Genomic DNA, 23065 nt, shown 5'->3' with positions numbered 1-23065 from the left:
TACTTAGCCTGTAAGGTATTCTGTATACTGTAGGGCCCAGATCCACAACCCTTATTTATCATGGATAGATACTGCAGGGTAGTAATCCCATCATACCCAACAGGATTACTAAGCATGAGTAGGGGTTACAGGGGCTGGTTTGTTCAACAACTTTATTAATGATCTGGATGATGGGATTAATTGCACCCTCAGCAAGTTCACAGATGACACTAAACTGGGGGGAGAGGTAGATACGCTGGAGGGTAGGGATAGGGTGCAGAGTGACCTAGACAAATTGGAGGACTGGGACAAAAGAAATCTGATGAGGTTCAACAAGGACAAGTGCAGAGTCCTACATTTAGGAAGGAAGAATCCCATGCTACAGGCTGGGGACCGACTGGCTAAGCAGCAGTTCTGCAGAAAAGGACCCAGGGATTACAGTGGATGAGAAGCAGGATGAGAGTCAGCAGTGTGCCCTCATTGCCAAGAAGGCCAATGGCATATTGGGCTGTATTAGTAGGAGCATTGCCAGCAGATCGAGGGAAGTAATTATTCTACTCTATGCGACACTGGTGAGGCCACACCTGGAGTATTGCGTCCAGTTTTGGTGCCTCCACTACAGAAGGGATGTGGACAAATTGGACAGAGTCCAGCGGAGGGCAACGAAAATGATTAGGGGGCTGGGGCACATGAATTACGAGGAGAGGCTGTGGGAACTCGGCTTATTTAGTCTGCAGAAGAGAAGAGTGAGGGGGGGATTTGATATCCGCCTTCAGCTACCTGAAGTGGGGTTCCAAAGAGGATGGAGCTCAGCTGTTCTCAGTGGTGGCAGATGACAGAACAAGAAGCAATGGTCTCAAGTTGCAGTGGGGGAGGTCTAGGTTGGATATTAGGAAACTCTGTTTCACTAGGAGGGTGGTGAAGCACTGGAATGGGTTACCTAGGGAAGTGGTGGAATTTCCATCCTTAAAGGTTTTTAAGACCTGGCTTGATAAAGCCCTGGCTGGGATGATTTAGTTGGGGTTGGTCCTGCGTTGAGCAGGGGATTGGACTAGATGACCTGCTGAGAGCTCTTCCAACCCTAATCTTCTATGATTCTAATTGGGGCATTAGATATTACTCTAAAGAAGATAGTTATGGTGTTTCCTCTTGCTTCCGTTAAAGTCAATGGAAAATTTACTGCTGACTTTACTGAGAGCAGGATTAGGGCCAGTGTGTACATTTCTATCTTTTATAAATGTACATGGATCTAGAGTGTTGTTGCAAGATCTTTTAAATCATGGGGAGTAGAGAGTGCTCAGACTTTAGTGAGTCTCTCAGCGTTTTCCAGCATTCTTCCCCCCCCCTCCCATTTTTCCCACTTGAGTAGGGTTATCATATTTGAACATTCAAAAAAAGGACACTCCATGGGGGCTGTCGGCCCCGCCCACGGTCCACCCATGCTCCGCCCCCACTCTGCCCCAGGTCCCGCCCCCTCTCCACTCGGCCCCGCCACCACACCACTCCTCACCCCCTGGCCCGCCGCTGGCTTGCTGCATCCCTCCTCAATCCCCCACTCACTGCTCGCCTCCTCCCACCTCATAGAATATCAGGGTTGGAAGGGACCTCAGGAGGTCATCTAGCCCAACCCCCTGCCACTCACCTCCTCACTCCCCTGCTAGAAACCCCCCTGCCCCCCCCCCCACCCCCCCCCCCGCCACTGGTTTGCAGCTTCTTGCCTCCTCACCCCCACCCGCCCACCTGCCGCTGGCCTCTTCAACTGCTGCTGGCCTTTTCACCCCGCCCTACTCACCTACCCCTCACCTACTCAACCCCCGCTGTTCACCGTTCACCTTTTCACCTCCCCCTCCACGCCTACTCGCCCCTCCTGCCACAGGTCCCTCTGGCTCCTTGGATCAGGGGCAGTTGAGGGATCTCCACGTGCTGCGCTCGCCACAAGCGCGATGTCCATGGCTCCCATTGGCTGGTAAAAGCGCCAATGGGAGCTGTCGGAGCCACGGAGCGGGGCTTGCAGGTGCCGGCAGCGCGCAGAGAGCCCTCCGCGCCCCCCCCCAACCCAACCCTAAGAGCTAGAGGGACCTACTGGGGGGCGAGGTGGGGAGTCCTGGCGGTGCTTACCTGGGGCAGCTCCCGGGAAGCATCCGGCAGGTCCCTCTGGCTCTTTGGGATGGGGACGGAGGACTCTCTGCCCGCTGCCGGTGCCTGCCAGCCCCGTCCCCGCAGCTCTGATTGGGCAGTCCCCCTCCGCCTCTGTGCCTAGGGTCCGCCCACACTGCAGGCTCCTGCTGGCGGGCGGGCGCCGGGAGCTGCCCCAGGAAGCGCTGCCAGCCCCGGGACTTTGGACTTGGGGTTACCATACGTCCGTATTTTCCCAGACGTTTTTAGATATTTAAAAATTCCTCCCGGACGGCGATTTAAGAAAAAAAGACGGACATGTCCGGGAAAATACGGACGTATGGTAACCCTACACTTGAGGTCCAAACCACCTTCCAAACTGCTTATATTAGAGATACAGAGGGGCAGTGGCTACTATTCCAGCCTGTAGGCTGAAGTAGTAGCTGCAGAGAGGCTGTGCTCTAGCCTCACTGTCTACCCATGGATTTGAGTTGGTGGATTTTATTTTTCAAACGCCTACATAGAGGCTGCAGGCAGCAATGAATTTTACTCTGTTATTTAACTAGAGGATGCATTGCTAAAATACTTTAGTATTCACTGTGTACAAGCCAGTTTAAAATATTGATAATTTCATGTTTATTACAAAAGTGCCTAAAGGCCAACCAAGAATGGGGCTGCTGGTGCACAGAGTAGGAGACAGTCCCTGCCCTAAAGAGCTTACAATCTAAATAGACATGACAGACCCGGTGTGTGAGGGGCAGAACACACCAGCAGAGTGAACAATGGGTTGACCACAAATGTCATGTTAGTGCAATGATTTCTTTCTTTCTTGGTGGGTTTAGTTAGGAGGGCATCAGATAAATGAAAAGAACAGGGAAGGGAAGAGGGGACATTGAAAGGAAGAGGAAGAAAGGGTAAGAGGAGTGATGCAGAGGTGAAGAGACGGGGGGGAAGAGGGAGGGTTGGAGCAAATAGCCAATCAGCACAAGGTAGAGAAAGTCCACTCAGAACTGTAGAAAGATTTCCAAAGGTCCCTTCTTTGTCTACTTTTGCTCCTACTGAGTCCTAGCTGGTTCCTCTTTGCAGCTTTCTCCCAAGCCTATGTGTGTGGGGAGTGGGGGTGGAGGGGAGATACCTCCTGGGTCCTAATGCCCCCCCCCCCCCCCCCTGGACATAAATACCTTACATCTCTTGGCATTTATTGACCACTAATCATATGTAATCCATTTAATTAAAGAAAAATAGCTTATCATCATCCTCACATTACTATAAAGGTGCTCTGTCTGTCTTTGTTCAACCTATACCTCCTGATTGTCTTTTCATACAGCTGTACTGTCGTTCTCTTGTACTTAAGTTTCTTCCACTTGCTGTACAAAAGTCCCGCCAGATTTTTCCAGTGTTTTAATGAGACATAATAATCTGAACATCTCGAACCATTTTCAACTTGAATAGGACAGGGAGAGATGATGTTCCCTGTCTCTCCACTCCCATTCAGGAGTGTTTTTAATTTTAACCCTTTGAACCATAGTGGCAAAATTCAAAACCTCTTGCCATATACCTTTGGCCATAGAGCATATCCATTACTGGCAAAATCCTGTTCATGTGAGTAATGGGATGTGAATAGGGGAGCATTAATTGGCCCAACATATGTGACACAGTTTATTTCTCTGCCCATTTGACAATGAAACTTTTTCTTTTGCAACCAATTTGTTGCATGTGCACATTAAGATTTAAAAAGTCGGGTTTTTTTGTTTAAAGTTTCATCTTTATCCATATACATTTCACTGTGGTTTGATACTTAGAAAGTTTAAGCTGTTAAAATACTATATTTTATGCTTGTTGACTTACTATTAATTGGAGAAAACTAAGTTTTATTTTGTTTGTGGCTCATAAATGAATCATTACATCCCATTTAAATTGGAGGACATGTAAATATTAGACTGTTTTGAAAAATTGTGCTTATAGAACTGTGTATTCAAAAATGCTCATGCAATTTAGGTGCCTCATTCTTGTGTAGTTACTACAATTGTATTTTTATGCCAGATAGTTTTGGTTGCGTGGTTGTCATAAGCATACATACACCGTATATAGGCTAACTTGCATACCAAATATTGGAACAATATAGTAGTCTAAGACTAAGATAAGTTTCATTAGCATGTATGAGTAATTGATGCAACTGCTTTACCCATCTTCATAAGAAATCTTACATAATGTAAATCTAATTTCAGGTGAAGAAATTTTCAGAGACGCTTATACAGAAGCAGCAAGGATTGAATGAAAACTTGAAACAGAAAGAACCAACTATACACGTTCTTTTCCAGGTATATTAATTTTGCTTTTATAATTGTGCCTTAACTTAAAATTTGATGACCCAACCTTGGAAACAATGTTAGTTTACTAATGGCATGGTATTTCTTTGTTATAATCATAAAAATACTAGAAGAATTGCACTCTTGCTTTAGTCTTAAGTAAACAACCAAAACAAAAACTGGTTAAGAACATATTCTAGCAGATAATCTGCACATGAATTATATATTAATTTCCATATTCCCTGTCCACCTGACACTTTGTTCAGTTGCATGAAATGGCACTCTGATTGATTTAATTATTTGTGTTTATGGTGGTACCAACCGAGATCAGAGCCACATTTCTCTAGGCACTATACATACATAGTAAAAGATAATTGCTGCCCCTAAGAGTTTACAAAGGGTGGAAGAAAGTAAATTTTATCTGGTTTTACGGAGAGGTAAGTGTTTTGCCAGTTAGAGGAGATATACCGTAATTTTTTAGAATGAATTAATATATAAGCATGGATGACTCTTATGTTTCAGGTAGTATTGTTTAGTTTCTGTGATTTGTCATTGTTGCCTATAAACATAATTTAGAAGCAAGGGAAAATAGCACTTTGTGAAATCCATTCACACACATGGCAGGGTGGATTAAGCAGAGGAATGTAGACAGGACTGAAGTTCATCAACGTCAGCTCTGCAAACCCAGGAACTTGCGTCTGTGGTGTACACTCAGAGATGAAGATAGCTCCATGCCCTACAGAAAGGTGGATGGATGCCCAGGGTTGTTGCTAATGTACCATGGCCGAGACCATCACCAAAGTTAGTGATCAATTCAGTCATATGAGTGGGAACAAGACCTATTGTCTAACCTCCACTTATCCTGTTGGTATCTAAAGCCAGTCAAATTTGAAATTGGTTCCTGTGAAGATTTCAGATGAAACACTTTGACTGGAGAATTTGTTTTGATTCGAGATTTTTGTTTGAAAAATTTGTTTCAAGTTGAAATTTTCATTTCAGTCTTCGAAAACGAAAAATTTCAGTTTTCAGATTTGTGATATTCTCTGTCCCCGCTGCCCCTTACTTTTACTTAGATTAAACTACACTGCAGTAATTCTGAAGCATTCAAATGAAACACTGCTTTGTGCAGAACAGAGTCAGCCTCCTTCACAGGAGGTCACTGAAACAAACATTGTGGCTGGATTTTTAAATGAGCTATATAATTTTGACCATTAGTAACACCTACAGCTACACAAGCTAAGAGATGAGAGTAACCACGTTTCATGGTTCAAAGCATGGCATGATTTTTTTTTATCACTTGAGAATGTGGGGTTAGGAAGGAATTTCTCATATGCAGAATTGGGGTTGTTGACATTTTGTTTTGGGTTTTTTTGGAGTGGGGGAAAGAGGGAAAAGTCACTTTTCTCTTCAGTATCTGATACTGAACACTATTGGAAGAAACTGAATGCTGAATTGCCTGCGCCAAAAGATCTGTTCTAAGTTGCTTTGGTTTAACTGTCACTGTTTATTTGCAATACAATACACAGTGCCTGAATTCCCTGCATACCAAATATATCTTATTATGTAATGTTTATTTTGTTTATACAATAACAATGATTTTGGCATGCAGTTTATTTATAAAATGGTTTTGCTGCAACTGCCTTGATTGCAGTGAAAATAGTTACAACAGTCTCCTCAACCTTTATGGATGAGGACTCAGGCTTTATTGCACATTTATCAAACTACTACTAAAAGGCACCAACTGTATCACACCAGTAAATAACATCCTCTGTAGATGTTCTCAGAACTCCCAAAGAGGAATTGCTTGGGTCATTTTATTGATGCCCATTTTCATGCCTTTATTTACAGCAAGAGAATAGCTTTGGTGCTGAGGGTCTGCTCCTAAAACATTAGGCCTGCTTGGATTATCATTTTTCAAGTTACTTTACACATAATGTTGAGAGCCATTCAGTAATAGATGCTTAATCCATCTCTAAATTAATGAACAGCAAAAACAGGATTCAGGATGGACTAGCATGTCAGGTTTCAAGCTGCTTTCTTGAAAGGCCATCTTTTATTGGAGATAACACTGATGACTAGGTCAGTTTTTTTTTATCTTGGATTTCCACCACAGCACGTCTATACATGACTTGTGAGACTATCCAGTTCCTTTCAGTTTCTAGCCACAGGTTTAAAATGATTTTAGTCACACATTTGTTCTGCATTTTAACAGCTATATAAAAACTTAAAAGAAGTGGAATGGTAAATTTTCTTACACTGGAAATATTGTTAAACTGTTTCTACTTTCGATGCCCTATATGAAATTATCCTAAAACCACACTGCTCTCTAGTTACACCTCAAATAGGAACCCACTAACTCTTCCATTTTCCAGGTTAAATAATACTACTCTTTAATTTATATATGATGAGAGATTGCAAAGGACATTATAGGCCTGATTGTGCAAGGTCTCAAGTACATAAAAAAATAAGAATGGGCATACTGGGTTAGAGCAATGCTCCATCTAGTCCAGTATCCTGTCTTCCGACAGTGGCCATTGCCAGATGCTTCAGAGGGAATGAACAGAACAGGGCAATTTATCGAGTGATCCATCCCTAGGGTTGCCAGGCATCCAGTTTTTGACCGCAACGTCTGGTAGAAAAGGGAACCTGGCGGCTACAGTCAGCACAGCTGACCAAGCCACTAAAAGTCCGGCTGGCTGCAGCATCTGGATCCCGGAAGCGGCTGGCATGTCCCACCGGCAACTAGGTGCAGGGGCGGTCAGGGGGGCAGCTCCCCGCTCTGCCCCTGCCCGTGGTGCAGGGGCTGCCCCAAGCGCCAGCTGCACAGCTCCCATTGGCTGGGAACTGCGGCCAATGGGAGCTGTGGGGCGGTGCCTGCGGACAGGGGTAGTACATGGAGACCCCCTGGCCCTGGCCGCCCCTGTGCCTAGGAGCTGGAGGGACATGCCATTGCTTCCCAGGAGCCACCTGAGGTAAGCGCCACTGGGAGCCTGCGCCCTCACCTCCTTCCACACCCTAAGCCCCTGCCCCCAGCCTTGAGCCTCCTCCCAGAGCCCTGAGCCTCCTCCCGCATCCAAACTTCCTCCCAGAGCCCGTGCTCCGCACCCTCTCCTGCATCCCAATCCCCTCCCATGGTCCAAACCCCTCGGCGCCAGCCTGGAGCCCTTTCCTGCACCCCAAACTCCTTATCCCTGGCCCCACCCCGGAGCCTGCACCCCTAGCTGGAGCTCTCACTCCCTCCCACATTCCAAGCCCCTGCCCTAGCCCGGTGAAAAAGAGCAAGTGAGCGAGGGTGGAGGAGAGTGAGCAACCAAAAGACGGGGGATGGCGTGAGCGGAGGGTCGGGCTCACAGAAGAGCTAGGGGCAGGGCCTTGGGGGCAGGGCAAGAGTGTTCAGTTTTCTGCAATCAGAAAATCTCCATCCCCTGTCATCCGGTCCCAGCTTCTGGCAGTGAGAAGTTTAGTGACACCTAGAGCATGGGATTGTATCCCTGACTATCTTGGCTAATAGTCATTAATGGACCTATCCTCTGTGAATGTATCTAATCATTTTTTTTAACACAGTTATATTTTTGGCCTTCACAATATCCTGTGGCAATGAGTTCCACAGTTTTGACTGTGCCTCATGTAAAGTACTTCCTTATTCTTGTTTTAAACTTGCTGCCTATTAATTTCATTAGGTGGCCCCTAGTTCTTGTGTTATGTGAAGAGGTAAATAACACCTCCTTATCCACTTTCTCCATACCATTCTTGATTTTGTAGACCTCTATTATATCCCCTCCAGTCATCTCTTTTCTAAACTAAACAGTCCCAGTCTTTTTAATTTCTTCTCATACGGACTCTGTTCCATACCACTATCATTTTTGTTGTCCTTTTCTGTATTCTTTCCAATTCTAATATCTTTTTTGAGATGGGGCAATCAGAAATGCATGCAGTATTCAAGGTGTTGGTTTACCATGGATTTATATGATGGCATTATGATACTTTCTGTCTTTATTATCTAACCCTTCCTAATCTATCTCGTTCCTAGGATTCTGTTAGCTTTTTTGACTGCTGCTGCACATTGAGCAGATGTTTTTACAGGACTATCCACAATGAGTCTAAGATTTTCTAGAGTGGTGACGGCTAATTTAGACCCCATCATTTTGTATGTGTTGGGGATTGTTTTCCAGTGTGCATTTCTTTGCATTTATCTGAATTGAATTTCATCTGCCATTTTGTTTCCCAGTCAACCAGTTTTGTGAGATCTGTTTATAACTCTTTGCAGTCAGCTTTGGACTTAACTATCTTGAGTAATTTTGTGTCTGCAAATCATGTCACCTCACTGTTTACCCCTTTTTCCAGATCATCGCTGAATATTTTGAACAGCACTGGTCCCTCAACTCCCATTGAAAAACATTTCAAGTAAATGTACTCAGCACTAGAGCTGGTCAGGAAATTTTTGATAAACCTTTTTCTGTTTGAAAAATACTGTACATTGAAACCAAAACTTTTACCGAGAAAGGATTGGTTTTGACAAATTTCCCATTTCAATTTTTTTTTTAAGTTTTCCAATTGTCAAACTCTTCATTATGGCATTGTCAGAACAAAGTAATTTTTTTTTTCAGTTTGAAATGCCTTTATTTTAAAATTTAAGATAATTTATAATAAAAAATAAAATAACTTAAAACCAAACCGGAATGTTTCATAATTATCAAAATGAAACATTTTGATTGACCCAAACTGAATTTTTTTCCAGTTTGCCAACATTTTTGAGATTTTTTTTTGACTTTCTCTTCCAATTTAGGATGGGGAAAACTTTTCCTGTCCTGGAAAAAATTGAGATTTAGGGGAAAAAAAAAAAATTCTGCCCAGCATCTCACAATAGATTCAGCACTGTGCAGATTTGAATCCTACTTATATTAGAAGCTCTTTGGGGCAAGGACTGCCATTTTGTACACCACCTACCACAATGGGGTCCTGGTGCGCAATTGGGGCTCTTAAGCACTACAGTAATTCAAATAATACATAATGATACAAAAGCTAGACAGAAATAAATGTTCGACTGATTACAGTTACAGCAAGGACTGGGTTCTAACCACCATAAGAGACTTCTGCACCACTTTGGCATATCAAAGGCTTGCTGCATGTAATTTTATTATTAGAGTGCCTAGAAGGCCCAGCTGTGTTTGAATCTCAGTTGTTCTGGACACTGTACAAACATATAGTAAGGCAGTCCTTGCCCCAAAGAGATTACACTTCGAGGAGAGGAGACAAGTCATACAAAAGGAGGGAGGGGAAATAGAGGTGCAGAAGGAGGAAGTGACTTGCCCATGGTCACACAGCAGGCCAGTGGCAGAGCCAGAGATAGACTCCATGTCTCCTGAATGCCAGTCTAAGGCTCTATCGGTAGAGGGACTACAATGCCTCTAGATGAGTCATTGCAAGAGATCAAATGGACAAAAATTATATTTTCACACATGTTTTCCCTTTCTCTATTGCCATCTATAATGTTCTGCCATCACTTCATCACTTTTTTTGAATGCAGGTTCTTTTTCTCTCTCCTTAGTTGCCATGTTTTTAACACGTTTGTGGTTGACAAAGATTCTTCTGCCACATTTTACTTTTGAGATTTTATTTCCTGGTTTTGCCTCAGGATACTTTATATTTTATAGTTTGATTTTTTTTTTCCTCCCCACTTCTTTTTTTCTTGGTTTTGCAACGGTTTTTCTGCTCTCTTCTCCACTTTTTAATATTGTTTTGGTTTGTTTTTGTAATTTCTAGCCACCAAATGGGATTCATGTCATTCTTAGTCCCTTTGGCCTGACACAGAAATGCTATGTGTCAACTGAGACAGATACACAAATATCTGTTTAATACAGCTACTTTGAGGCACATTGAAATTAATTTTCTTTTGTATTTATGCCTCTAACAGTATACCCATTGCCTCCCTCACTCCCCTTCCTGGATTAGGCCAGCTTTGCAAGTTCCCTGCCTCCTTTTCCCAGAAGAAGAATCTACTCCAACAGAAATTTCTCAGTGTGTTCCCCTCTCAGAGTATCACTTATTTTAACTTAATGTCCTTTTAATCCTAGCCTCCCTGGCCTTCAATTCAGGGTTTACAAAAGTTCTTCCAACAGCTGGCTTCAATACCAGTTTGCCCCTTCAATTTAGGCTTTCACCACAGTTCCTGCAACTTCTCTCCAGCTCCCTGGCTGTCTTCCTGACTGCTAATGAGCATCTTGCAGCAATATCACCCCCTACACCCTCCCTCCACAACTTCCCCTATAAAAGGTCTGTTTTCTCCCTTTTAGGTCTGTCCACAGGGACGTCCTCCCTGTCCAGACAGAGCTCTCTGTCTCTATATTCCCTGCCTTTCTTTCTCAGAGTAACAATTAATCATCCTCTGTCAAACTCCCTTATTGGTAGAGTATTCCAAACAAATTCCCCCATCTTCCAGGGCCTAATTAATCAATTAGCTTAGGGTTGAATCATTCAGGCATGGGTGCCCTGGCCCTGTCTTAATCCCCAGGGCCCATCACCCTGTGACAGTCTTTATTGGGATAGTGCAATACTTAAAAATATCCCCTGCAATTGGCCTTTTAATTCCAATATTGTGTAGAAAAGGCCTCACCTGACTATTGTTAAGCCAAATCTGATATTGCCATATGAATGTGGGTATTGCAGTGCAAGTTCTACATGGTTTATAGAGCACTTCAGTATACTTTGTGCAGACCCTCTGATTTGACACTTTTTATATCCTACTGGGAAGATTAGGCTGAACACGTTTTTGCATTCAGAGTTTACTGGTCAGTTTCTCTCATTTCTCTTCACCCAACTTTACAAAGAAAAAACATCAGAAGCTACATTTGGTATAATAACCGTATATTTTGTTTCTGTGACCTCTCTGGCACTTGCCCTGAGTTTTAGACAACGCCATACATTTAACAGACAACTGGAAAAACTCAGGAATGGAAGTTTTGTTTTGAAAATCTTAAACTTCCAATTACTGTCCCTTCTTTGTATGTCTGTTTGGAGCCTACCATGTTCTAGATGTTACTGCAAATGATTTAATTAAGTTAGCACATGAGTTTCCTTTGGATATCATTATTAGATTTTTACATCTGAGGCCATTTGTGTAGACAGATGGAAAATTTAAAGTTTGTGGGTCTATCCATTGCGTTTGCAAAACCCCATTTATACATATAGATACAGTTTTTTTCTGTTTAGGAGGTATTTGCCTGCGAATATTGTGGGTACAGTTAAAATAGCTCAGCCATCCTCAAAGCCAAACTTTAAAATTGCACCTGCAAGTTTTGCTTACATAGGGCTGAATCCAATTCCTATAGAAGTCACCAGGAAGATTCCTGCTGACTTATACTGTATTTGAACCAGGTCCATAGAATGTTGCAATGAGCAGTAATTCAGGTTTCCCATGCACAGCTGTTCACGTGTGGAAAAGCCTAGAACAGTTCTAAGTATGGTCTTTGAAAATTTGTCACACTTATTCTGAAAGCTTGACTTCTCCCATGATGGAAGAACTGACACAGTAGTGAAATCGGAGTTCACAGACCCAATCTTCTTCTTCTTTTTCATCAAAAGTAACATCTGACCAAACTATTAAACTAACAGCATGGCTTTTCCCCTTACTTAGCCACAGGGTACAACTCTCAGGTCTTTAGCTGATGCTAATCTGATGCTGAACCCCACTGAGGGCGAAAGGTTGCTGCATAATGATTAGCAATGATTAGCAAATAACTGTTTAAAATTAGAAATCAGTATGTTTGCTGGGAAATGGCTAAATTTTTGTAGTCTGCAATTAAAGTGCAAAAGATTTTTTGAAATCTGTATATTTAGTACTATGGGTTTAAGCAAAAGCAGCTATATTCTGGTGTTCACTAAAGTTCTCACAATGGATTTTTGGTAATGCAATGTACAGCAGTTTAGGGGGGAGGGATAGCTCAGTGGTTTGAGCATTGGCCTGCTAAACCCAGGGTTGTTAGTCCTTGAGGGGGCCATTTAGGGATCTGGGGCAAAAAAAAACAAACCACCACCTGTCAGGGACAGTACTTGGTCCTGCTAGTGAAGGCAGGGGACTGGACTCAATGACCTTTCAAGGTCCCTTCCAGTTCTATGAGATAGGTATATCTCCATATATTATTATTATTATTATTATTATTAGATTGGCTCTTTAATATAGAAGACTTCATAAATGCAGCATTACTAGAGAACTTGCACTAGCATCTGAGGTTTGAGGATCCCTTCACATCACTTCCAATCAAGAAAGTTGTTTTAGGTTTTGACCTTTAGGTTTCGACTTATGCATTTCAATAGTCCCATTTAAATAGAGATGTGTGTTCACAGGATCAGCCCCTTATTAGTAAGAGTCCAGAAGTCCATTCTGTCCTGAAGAAGACTCACTTAAATATTCCAAATATTTTAACATTTCATATTGTGTCAAGTTTATTTGAATGTCTTTCACACTCCTCCCTGACTGGAGCAGGGCTTTTATTATTAGAAATGCTGTTATTAACCCTTAGATATCGTATGGGTAAATATTCAGCACAACGCATGAGAATTTACCTATGTGGCTCCCATTAAAATTAATTGAGTTGAGTAGCTAATTCCCCAGGCTATATGCTAGGGGCCAGATTCCCTCATGCAGTGTGGTTTGGTTGTGCTGTACTTCCACTGCAGTGTAGCCCTACAGTGGTGTCTCTGCTCCTTGGAATATTCCTGTCCGAACAAAGGGGATTCTCTGGTAGGGAGCTGGCATGGAGATTCTTATGCCAGCTATGCCCATGTTCCTACTATGCCAGACAGATGGAGGGTGAATGGTGTATCTCTACAACATACTAATCCCTGGCTGCAGCTTATGCAGCTAGTGTCTGTCAAAGTAGCCTGAGGATACTCTAATAACACAGGGGAACAGACTCAACATATAGTGGTCCCAGGAACAGGAGCGTGCAAAGAGTTTTACTTACACACACACACACACACACACACTACCTGACCTATTCTGTGTGCACTTCAGCTATGAAAGGATCTGGAGAGAAATAGGTATGTATGCCTTATGACCACTGGAAAACTAAGGAAAACACTTCTAAATCTTTGATGTGTTTATAACTGTTACCAAATTGGAGAAAAGAACATATTTACTTAAATATTAGTTTTTTTTAAATTGTCCTCTGGTTGAAGAATTTTTAATTTGTTAAAAATCTATTTTCCCTTCACTACAAGCCCAATCCTTGAAGGTGCTGAGCACAACTAATGGGTGTTGAGGGTGCTCTGCATGTCACAGGAAACTTGTAGAATTGGGCCCTGCATGTGTGCAATTCCTATTGATGGCAAAATGCATATACGAAAGGGAAAATGGACACCTTAAGAAATACAGTCTGAAACATCTGCGTGCCAGTGCTGCACACTGCACTGTATGTCCTGTTGCTACAGGAACAGGTGGAGCCTGGCAGATGGGAAGACCGTATTGAAGAGCTTGATATTAAAATTTTTAAGATGACTGAAAATGTGTCTCCGCTCCCCCCCCCATTTCCCCACCTGGTATTTTAGAACTGCCTTAGGGAATGGAAAAGTGACCCTATTTTTCCAATCTCGGTACTGGGACAGTTCTTTGTTTTTAAACTTAAAAATTTGGAGCATATTCAAGCTGCTTTTGAGCAGGAAGAGGAAAGGAAAGTTCTCATTCTCCAGAACTCCTCTGTTTGGAGTCAGCCCAAGAGTAAAAGCATACCTTGGGGGTGTGGGGGAGAGGAGGAATAAAGAAAGAAAGGGCTTGCTGGTTGATCCCTGGGAGTGTTTATAAAAGAAACCTGTTTTAGAAGCCATAATTTATTTGTCGAGAAGAGGCCAAGGAAATCTTTGCTCCCTTGCCCTCCCACAAACATGCATGCACATTTTCTGAGACTTGCTATTTGTTTGGACTTTTTAAGTGTTCAGGTGACTTTCCAGACAGGGATTATGTTTTCCCCTCCGCCTTTACGTAACTTTAAGATTTACATTATTTACTCAGAATATTTATAACATTGACCGTTGTCTGCAGTTTCTGGTCTGTGTGACTTCAGCAGTCCCAACTGTAGCCTCATGGTGAGGAGAATGCAATAAAAATCTGAACACAATAGAAGCCCTAGAAATTTCACAAAGACATAATTGTTTGGAAGGATTTCTTAAGTACAGATGGGTTGAAACCAGAGAATTATCTCTCAGTTCTTCCAGACTTCAGGGAAGTTCATATTCAGATCAAAATTTCTAGTTTGGTGCACTAAAGAGAGTGCCGAGAACTGAAAATCTTATCCAAACACGTCTCAGCTTTGGAGACTTCCGTAACACAGGTCTACTTCCAGTTGTAACATGTCGAAAAATCTTTTTTCTGTCATCTGCACAATAGCTCTAGCAGTGTGCCAACCATTCCTTGGCATCCTGCATGAGCACACCGGAACAGATGCTGTCAGACTAGTTCAGCTAGTAGTTTATAGGTAGAGGGCCACACTATAAAAATTGATACACTTGGCAAAGCGGTTTTTTCTTTTATCTCAGCCTTGTGCTTCTAGCTGTAAATAGTTTAACCATTGTTAGTTGTTAAGTAGCTGTTAAGCATTAGTGTGTGTCCCAGCGGGGATGTTTCCCTAGGCGGGACATACCCCAGTCCCTGGCTTTTAAGCTGTGCTTCACATGTAACAGGACTACGTCTGTTAGTGACCCTCATGATAGTTGTCTAAGCTGTCTCATGGAATCCCCATAAAGAAGCGCTGTCGCATCTGTAAAAACTTTTGTCCTCTGACTCAGAGGGAGTGTGACATATGTATCAGGGCCCTCCTGAGGCAGGCTGCCTTGTGCCCAGCTTTGAAGCCAGAGCAGCCCAATGAGGCACCTAGTGCTTCTACTTTGGTGCAGTGTGCACCCACAGCACTGGGTTCCTCCCGGCACCGATCCCCATTGCCAGCACTGAGGAAGAAACCTAAGAAGATGGCACCGAGCCAGCCCAACCGAACTTATGCCCACTCTGGACCCGCAAAAGGGCTTGGCCTCAGGGAGTTCCTTCCCCTAAAAGGACTCACCACCAACTCCAGGAAGCAGTAAAGGGCCCAAGCCAACAATGCAGTGGACACCCTCCCAGTTCCCAGTCACCGGCAGTGTGATGGGGCGGCTGCCCCACACACGGAGAGTGTGGGCTGCGGCAGGCCTGGGCGCCTGCGTAGACGCGCAGCCAATCCGAGCAGGGCTTACTGGGAGCCAATCAGAGGACAGATTGGGGCCAGCCAATCAGGGCCCAGCTCAGCCATATAAAAGACTGCTCAGAGCAAGAGCAGTCAGTCTGTCCCAGGCCTTCAGAGGGGAAGGTCTGTCTCCAGACCTGGGAGGCCAGCACCACGGACAGCGCAGTGCAGGCCAGCTTCAGAGAGTGGGAGAAGGCCCTGCTATGTAGCCTGCCAGGCGGCAGGTCGGGAAGGAGAAGGCCTAGCACAGAGAAGGGCCGTTGGGGAAGTGGTCCAGAGGAGTAGCCAGAGGAGGAAGGAGAAGGAGGACAGCAAGACTGTCGCTAGAGGGCCTCTGGACTGGGACTCAGAGTAGTGGGCGGGCCTGAGTCCCCCCCCCCCCCTTTTCCCCTTTATTGGTCTATTGGGCCATACCCTCAGCCATAGGCCGTAGGGAGCGGCCGGCCGATGCTACACCAGATCCTTGACCGAGGGGATCGGACTTGAAGGTGTAAGACTGTGGGCCATCCAACCTCCCCTGGAAGGGGGTGTGAATGAACAAGGGGACACTGTCGGAGGGCAGTGTTCCAGAAGAGGACGCTGTGCGTTGGGGAGCAACGCGAGTTTGCGCGCCAACTGAAGGCGAGACGACAGACGGGACGTCTCCAGAAGGGAGCGCTCTACCGGATCGAACCAATTCCCCGAGACAACCGGTAGGAGGCACCACAGTGGTGAGTCCCAACCCTGTCACAGGCAGCAACAGTGAGCTGCCAGACCCAAGCCTCGACGGCCCTGCCCTGGTCACCGGAGGGAGACGACTTCTTGGGCTTGGAGGCGCAGTTCAGCCCCTTGCCCAGATACCAATGCGATTAGGCTCTGGAGGGCGCGTCTACTGCATTGGTGCCAACATGGCAGCAAGGCCAGTGGCCGACCCAATGGCCTTATTGGAACGCCTTGGGCATTCCCATGCTGCCGCACTCCCACCAGTCCTCAGGCACCGAACCAGACAGACTGAAGGCAGCGCTGACGTCACCGGGCTCGATGGAGGACGCTCTGGTAGCCGCCACGGGTGAGGAGCCAGTACTCACCTCTCTGGCTGGGGAGGACACCACCAGCCCTCCCCCGGTAGTCCAATCATCCTCCTCCTCTCCGGATGAGTCAGTGGTGGGTCCCTCAAGAGCTAGCCCGCCAGACAATTTTAGGGAGCATCAGGTGCTGCTCCGCATCAGGGTGGCTTCCAACTTGGGCCTCAAGGCAGAGGAGATGGAGGAGCAGACGGACACATTGTTTAATGTGTTATCAGCATCCACCCCAGCCCGCGTCGCACTCCTGGTGCGGTCCTGAACATCGCCAAAAACATCTGGCAAACCCTGTCCTCCATCCTGCCCACTTCCAAGAGGGCAGAAAAGAAGTATTTAGTTTCAGCGAAAGGATTTGAGTACCTGTACACCCTCCAGAAGGGGCACCTATGTGGCGAAATGGTAGCAGTTCACGCGTTGGGCTTTGGATTGTCACGTTCGTGCAGAAGAGGCCCCACTGCAAGGCATCCTGAACTATTTGCAGCGTCTTAAGCTCCAGGGTCTGTTACTATCCTCGGTCAAGGTTCACCTGGCAGCCATTTCAGCATTCCACTCTCCGTTCCAAGGCAGGTCGGTCTTCGCCCATCCGACGATAGCATGGTTCCTGAAAGGTCTGGAGCACCTTTACCCGCATATCCGGGAACCGGTCCCTTGTTGGGACCTGAATCTTGTACTGTCAAGACTCATGCTCCGTCAAGCCCTTGGCCTCCTACTCCCTCCTGCTTCTCTCATGGAAGGTTGCCTTCTTGGTTGCTATAACTGTGGCCCGTATGATGTCCAAAATAAGGGTGCTCACATCAGAAATGCCATGTATGGTCTTCTATGAGGACAAGGTCCAGCTGCGCCCACACCCGGTCTTTCTGCCCAAGGTCATCTCCCAATTCCATACTGGTCAAGACCTATACCTACTGGTCCTGTGTTTAAAGCCTCACACAACAAATGAGGAACATAGGCTGCATACCCTTCTACATAGAATGAACGAAGCCGTTCCAGGTCTACGCAGTTATTTGTTGCTGTCATAGACTGGATAAAGGGTTGCCCAGTCTCTTCCCAGAGAATCTTGTCCTGGATCACTGCCTGCATCCTCTACAGTTATGAGCTGGCGAAGGTGCCCCTGCCGGCGATTGTGACTACTCATTCAACTAGGGCGCAGGCGTCATCAGCAGCCTTCCTCGCTCGGGTGCTGATCCAAGAAATTTGTAGGGCCGCGACCTCGTCATCCGTCCCCGCATTCTCTTTGCATTATGTCCTGACCCAGCAAGCTCAGTTTCAGCACAGCGATGCTCCAGTCTGCAAGTCTGAACTCTGAGCCCACCTCCAAGGATTCTGCTTGTGAGTCACCTAGAGTGGAATTGACATGAGCCAAGCACTCAAAGAAGAAAAGACGGTTACCCACCTTTCATAACTATTGTTCTTCTTCGAGATGTGTTGCTCATGTCCATTCCATTACCCGCCCTCCTACCTCTCCGTTGGAGTTGTCAGCAAGAAGGAACAGAGAGGGCGTAGGTCCGGTGGTACCTGATATACCGTGGTGTGAGCACAGCACCCCAGAGAGTGCCACAGCTGGCCCTACAGATACCGCTAAGGCAAAAGTCTCTGATGTCCATGCACATGGGCGCGCACATACCTAGAATGTAATGGACATGAGCAACACATCTTGAAGAACTACAGTTACGAAAGGTGGGTAACCGTTTTTTCCTCTGTGGCAGCATATCCCCCCTGCCTTATGTGGTTAATGCAGAATTTGCATGTAGAAGGTTCCCCTTTTCACTTGGATCTTTTGGGGCACAGTCTGGCCCTAATATAAAATTAATGTTTTAATAAATGAGCACCTGGAAAAACCTTCATTTAAAGTATGACCAAGCCCTTTCACTGATACCTGCAGATTTAAGAAACAGCAGTGGAGATTATCTTATTTTTATTTATGGATACAAAAAAGTTGAATCATTGTCTCTAAAGGCCTGTGCAGAGAACAGTATGTTTCTTTTTATGGGTGGCTGCTTCTGAACAAGGTAGCTGGGGGGTACTCAATAGGAAGTACCCATTGTCTTGTGCTATTGGCTCATTTTCACTATTCAGATGAAAAAAGAACGAGGAGTACTTGTGGCACCTTAGAGACTAACAAATTTATTTGAGCATAAGCTTTTGTGGGCTAAAACCCACTTCATCGGCTGCATGCAATGGAAAATACAGTAGGAAAATATATATACACAGAGGACATGAAAAAATGGGTGTTGCCATACTAACTATAACGAGAGTAATCAGTTAAGGTGGGCTATTATCAGCAGGAGGGGAAAAAAACTTTTGTAGTGATAATTTACATTTACTACTGTATTTTCCACTGCATGCGTCCGATGAAGTGGGTTTTAGCCCACGAAAGCTTATGCTCAAATAAATTTGTTAGTCTCTACGGTGCCACAAGTACTCCTCATTCTCTTTGCTGATACAGACTAACAAAGCTACCACTCTGAAACCTGTCACTATTCAGATGATGACTGTAAGGCTAACTAGCATGCAGATATACAGTACATGATGATGTGGTAATGTTAATAAAATCTTCATACATGAGTTTGGAGTGACTGCATAACTCACAAGGAGTAAAGCCAATTATTCATCCCAAATAAGTGCCAATAATCTGTATAACACCACATAGCTATGCATCTCGTTGATGCCATATTTTACCGTAAAATTCTAAAGTATTTCTGAAATAGTTTTAATAGATACTATTATTCATACACCTCCATTTCCAAAGCCAGATTTATTTAGGACCATGAGTCCAACTGTGCAGGCTTGAGAGGAAGAGAAGCTGTGTCATGTACTGCCAACTAACTGCACCCAGGATGTGAAGAAGGTGGGAGTGGCTCTCTAGCGAGGGAACTAGAAGCTAGGACACAGGAGGTGCTGGAGGGTAACGTTAGATGATAGGTATAACCCTAAAGCATAGGGTTTCCAGGTGTCTCTTTTTTTGACCGGAAAGTCCGGTTGAAAAGGAGACACGGCAGTGTGCAGTCAGCCAGGGGCAATGCGTAGGAGGGGCTTGCAGGGTCAAGTGTCCTCCCCCGCCCCCAGATTGGCTTGCCGGGGGTGGGGGGAAGGAGAGGGGTTCTGTCCTTCTCTCTCTCTGCGCCTCCTTCTGGCACGTTCGGCCACTCTCCTTGGCAGCTGTGTGTGGGACGGAACCACTTCTGCCTGAGAGAGCCTGGCTAGGAGGCAGCGGAGGCCCGAGGACAGAGGCTGAGCATGCGGTGGGGAGGCGGGTAATGACTGTGGCTCGCTTGGTCCCTGTCTTCGTCAGCAGGGCCCAGGCAGGGGGCGGACTTATGCTGCCCTAGCTGCTAGGGGCAGGGGTTGAATGAGCGGGAGCCCCCTCCCCCCTGGCATGTTTCTGGTTCACTTGGTCCTGTCCCTGGCAGCTGGGCCTGGGGGTGGGTGGGGGGAACGGAATGGGAGGAGGCAGTGCCTCAGGGGAAGAGGCAGGGCCGGGGTGTCCGGTTTTCAGCAATTAGAAAATTGGCAAACCTACTAAAGCAGCTCCTTTAACTTCTTAGTTCTACTTACTCTCCCCAATGCACAGTTGCTGTCTGAGAGGCATGCTTCCCCCAGCATGTCTTTCTAGGATTGGCCCTTTAAATTTGGCAGAGACAGTCAGCTGTGACTCCGAAGTGGCCATTTTGTAGTTAGTATCTGCTGGCTGTATCTTTCTCTTCTTAAGTACCTGTTATGCTTTTCCCTGGCTTTCCCTTTTTTATTGCTGAGGAGGACATAGCATGGGGACAGCTGAGCTCAGGGAAGAAGGTTAGGCTGGTGTCTGTTTCATTAGAATTTGTCATGTACTAGTAAAGCTATATGCCAGGAAGGGGGGTGAGTTTGGATTTAAACTTGGGCTGTGTGCTCTGTTGACATGGACATGCCATTCACATTTGTTACTAGAGGTAGGATTTGCAGACACTCCCTGCACAAAGGAACAGTGGCAGGCAGAACAACAGCTGCAGCAGCAGTAAGCAGAGACTGTATCCCCACAGCAGCACACAAGGCTTTAATTGCAGTTTATGAAAGAGTAAAAAGCCCAAGTTGCAGCTCCACAGGAATTGCAACAAGGCCAAAATTTTGGTGGAATTATTTTTGTAGCAAGTTGTTTGTGTGTTGGGGTTTTTTTTTGTTTTTTGTTTTGTTTTAAAGACCATGGCTGCTGGGAAGCTGCTCAGAGGTGTGAAATGTTAGTAGTTGTGACAGAAATGGATGACTAGATAGTGTAGATGATTCAGTCAAAAGTGCAAGATAAATGGGCCGAGATGGTGTCCCTAGCCTCTGTTTGCCAGAAGCTGGGAATGGGCGACAGGGGGATGGATCACTTGATGATTACCTGTTCTATTCATTCCCTCTGGGGCACCTGGCATTGGCCACTGTCGGTAGACAGAATACTGGGCTAGATGGACTTTTGGTCTGACCCGGTCTGGCCATTCTTATGTTCTTAAATCACAGAACATGAGAAGTTACTTTTAGAATGTATTTTGACTACTTTGCTAAAGCCCTACTTTATGTGATAGACATGCTGGTGAATTCAGGCTTGGTAACTTAACTAATGGCAACTCTGTCATGTCATGGAAGAGATTAGGCAAAAGCAGATACACAAGAATCACTTTAGAGACAATAGACATTTAAAAGTTGCATTTTTTAAAAAATGGTGTTTAAGGAGCAGGTCAGTATTAGCCCAAACGATATTTTACCGGTAAAGGGAAGGGGGAATTAATTTTATTACGTTACCTACAAGATTTTTACTCCATATTGCTTAAGAATATGTACTGCCTACGTTTGCAGAGTCCTGTAGTTGTAGACATTAGAAGTACGTGGCTCACTTTTGTTCATCTTAATTGGTAACTGAGCTTAAAGCATCATAAAATATGACCCTTTTCAATTCAGATGATAGCAACCCTCTTTTATGGAGCTTACCACTTCTCATGCCTAGCTCAGTGACAATGTTTTCTGATTATACCCATTTAAAGTGAAAATCCTTCTGAGTTTCTGTGACTAGAAAGTATGGATTGTTTGAGCCATTGGTGAGACACATTTAGAACATGCATATTTATTTTTATTACTGCTTCTGGTACCAAAACTTTATGCTCAACTAATCTTTTCAATATGAGATAGCTGCTTGGAAATATTCTTGTCCATTCTTATTCACAGTGTCTTGCTAGATAATAAAGGGGTTGTTATCCATGGCTGGCCAGGCAGTCTAGAATCATAGACTATTAGGGTTGGAAGGGACCTCAGGAGATCATCTAGTCCAACCCCCTGCAGGACCAAGCCCCAGACAGATTTTTGCCCCAGATCCCTAAATGGCCCCCTCAAGGATTGAACTCACAACCCTGGGTTTAGCAGGCCAATGCTCAAACCACTGAGCTATCCCTCCCCCCCTCTAATAGCAGCCTGATGCAGAGAAACAATCTTTGGGTCATGAGCACAGCTCAAGGTCGTGGGGTGGAAGCATTGCAAAGGTGGCATGCTCAGCACCTAAGAGGAAGAGAAGAGAGCACTTATATGCTGCTGTATAGTGACCTGACCATCTTTGGCATCTTTGGCCCGAGCATTGGCTTGCCCCATGTCTCTCTCGTCTTCTTTGACTGTTACAAAACCCTAACATGGGATTTAGGATATGTTGGAAGCACAGCATTAGAAAGGAGGAAGAGGAATTATTTCAGGAGACCACAGAGGATATAAATTCGGAAGGCTGACAAATTTAAGGTAGATGGAACGCACAGTTCAGACAACAGTTAACAAAATGAATAAAGAGCTACAAGAACTGATTAAAGAAGAAGATTAACTGTACTAATGTGTCTACTTTGGAGGACAGCAGCAGATCCTTTGAGCTACATTAGTTACTAAAAAATAAATTCTCTACTAGGAAGTCTCAGTAGCTTCCAAATATTGGCAGATGGTACAGTACTCTAATAGTTTGCCAAGTACAAGGAACAAATTGGATTATTAATACAAACCTGGAGGTCCACTAATGTAAATGATTTGTCTTTACTTCTGAATGATTTCATATGCAACACACTGTAAGAGGCTTGCTGTTCTCTTGTTATACAAAAGATGAAAAAATAAAAATGTGACTAGTTCAGCCCCCATTAAGTTTTCAGGTAGAATAATCAATCCATATCATCAACTGTGATATGATGACTTAACGGGAGGCTGAAACTTTTAGTTTACAACCACATGCTGTGAAAGTTCACTAAAACATTCCATGAATATACCTCAGTTCCGGAATGGATAATTTAAAAGATAGGAAGGAATGAAAGAAAGTAACCTCTAGCTCTTCAAATTGTCCCATTCAGGTTCCAATTTCCTGCAGGTTACTGTGTCAGAAAACTTGGAGATAAGAGGGTAAACGTGGAGT

General features: G+C 44.8%; 1 protein-coding gene across 1 annotated transcript in view; it reads left to right on the top strand.

The window, feature by feature from the left end:
• Positions 1-4343: 4343 nt before the first annotated feature.
• SMPD3 (sphingomyelin phosphodiesterase 3) overlaps positions 4344-23065 on the top strand; it is a 158588-nt gene continuing 139866 nt past the window's right edge. The window contains exon 1 of the mRNA XM_029911769.1: positions 4344-4415. The gene's annotated coding sequence lies outside the window, so the exon portion shown is untranslated. The remainder of the gene's footprint in view (positions 4416-23065) is intronic.

This window comes from Terrapene carolina, unplaced genomic scaffold (genome assembly GCF_002925995.2).
Source record: "Terrapene carolina triunguis isolate 2854851 unplaced genomic scaffold, T_m_triunguis-2.0 Scaffold130, whole genome shotgun sequence".
NCBI classification, from domain to species: domain Eukaryota; kingdom Metazoa; phylum Chordata; order Testudines; family Emydidae; genus Terrapene; species Terrapene triunguis.
This window is presented reverse-complemented; position numbering and strand designations above follow the sequence as displayed.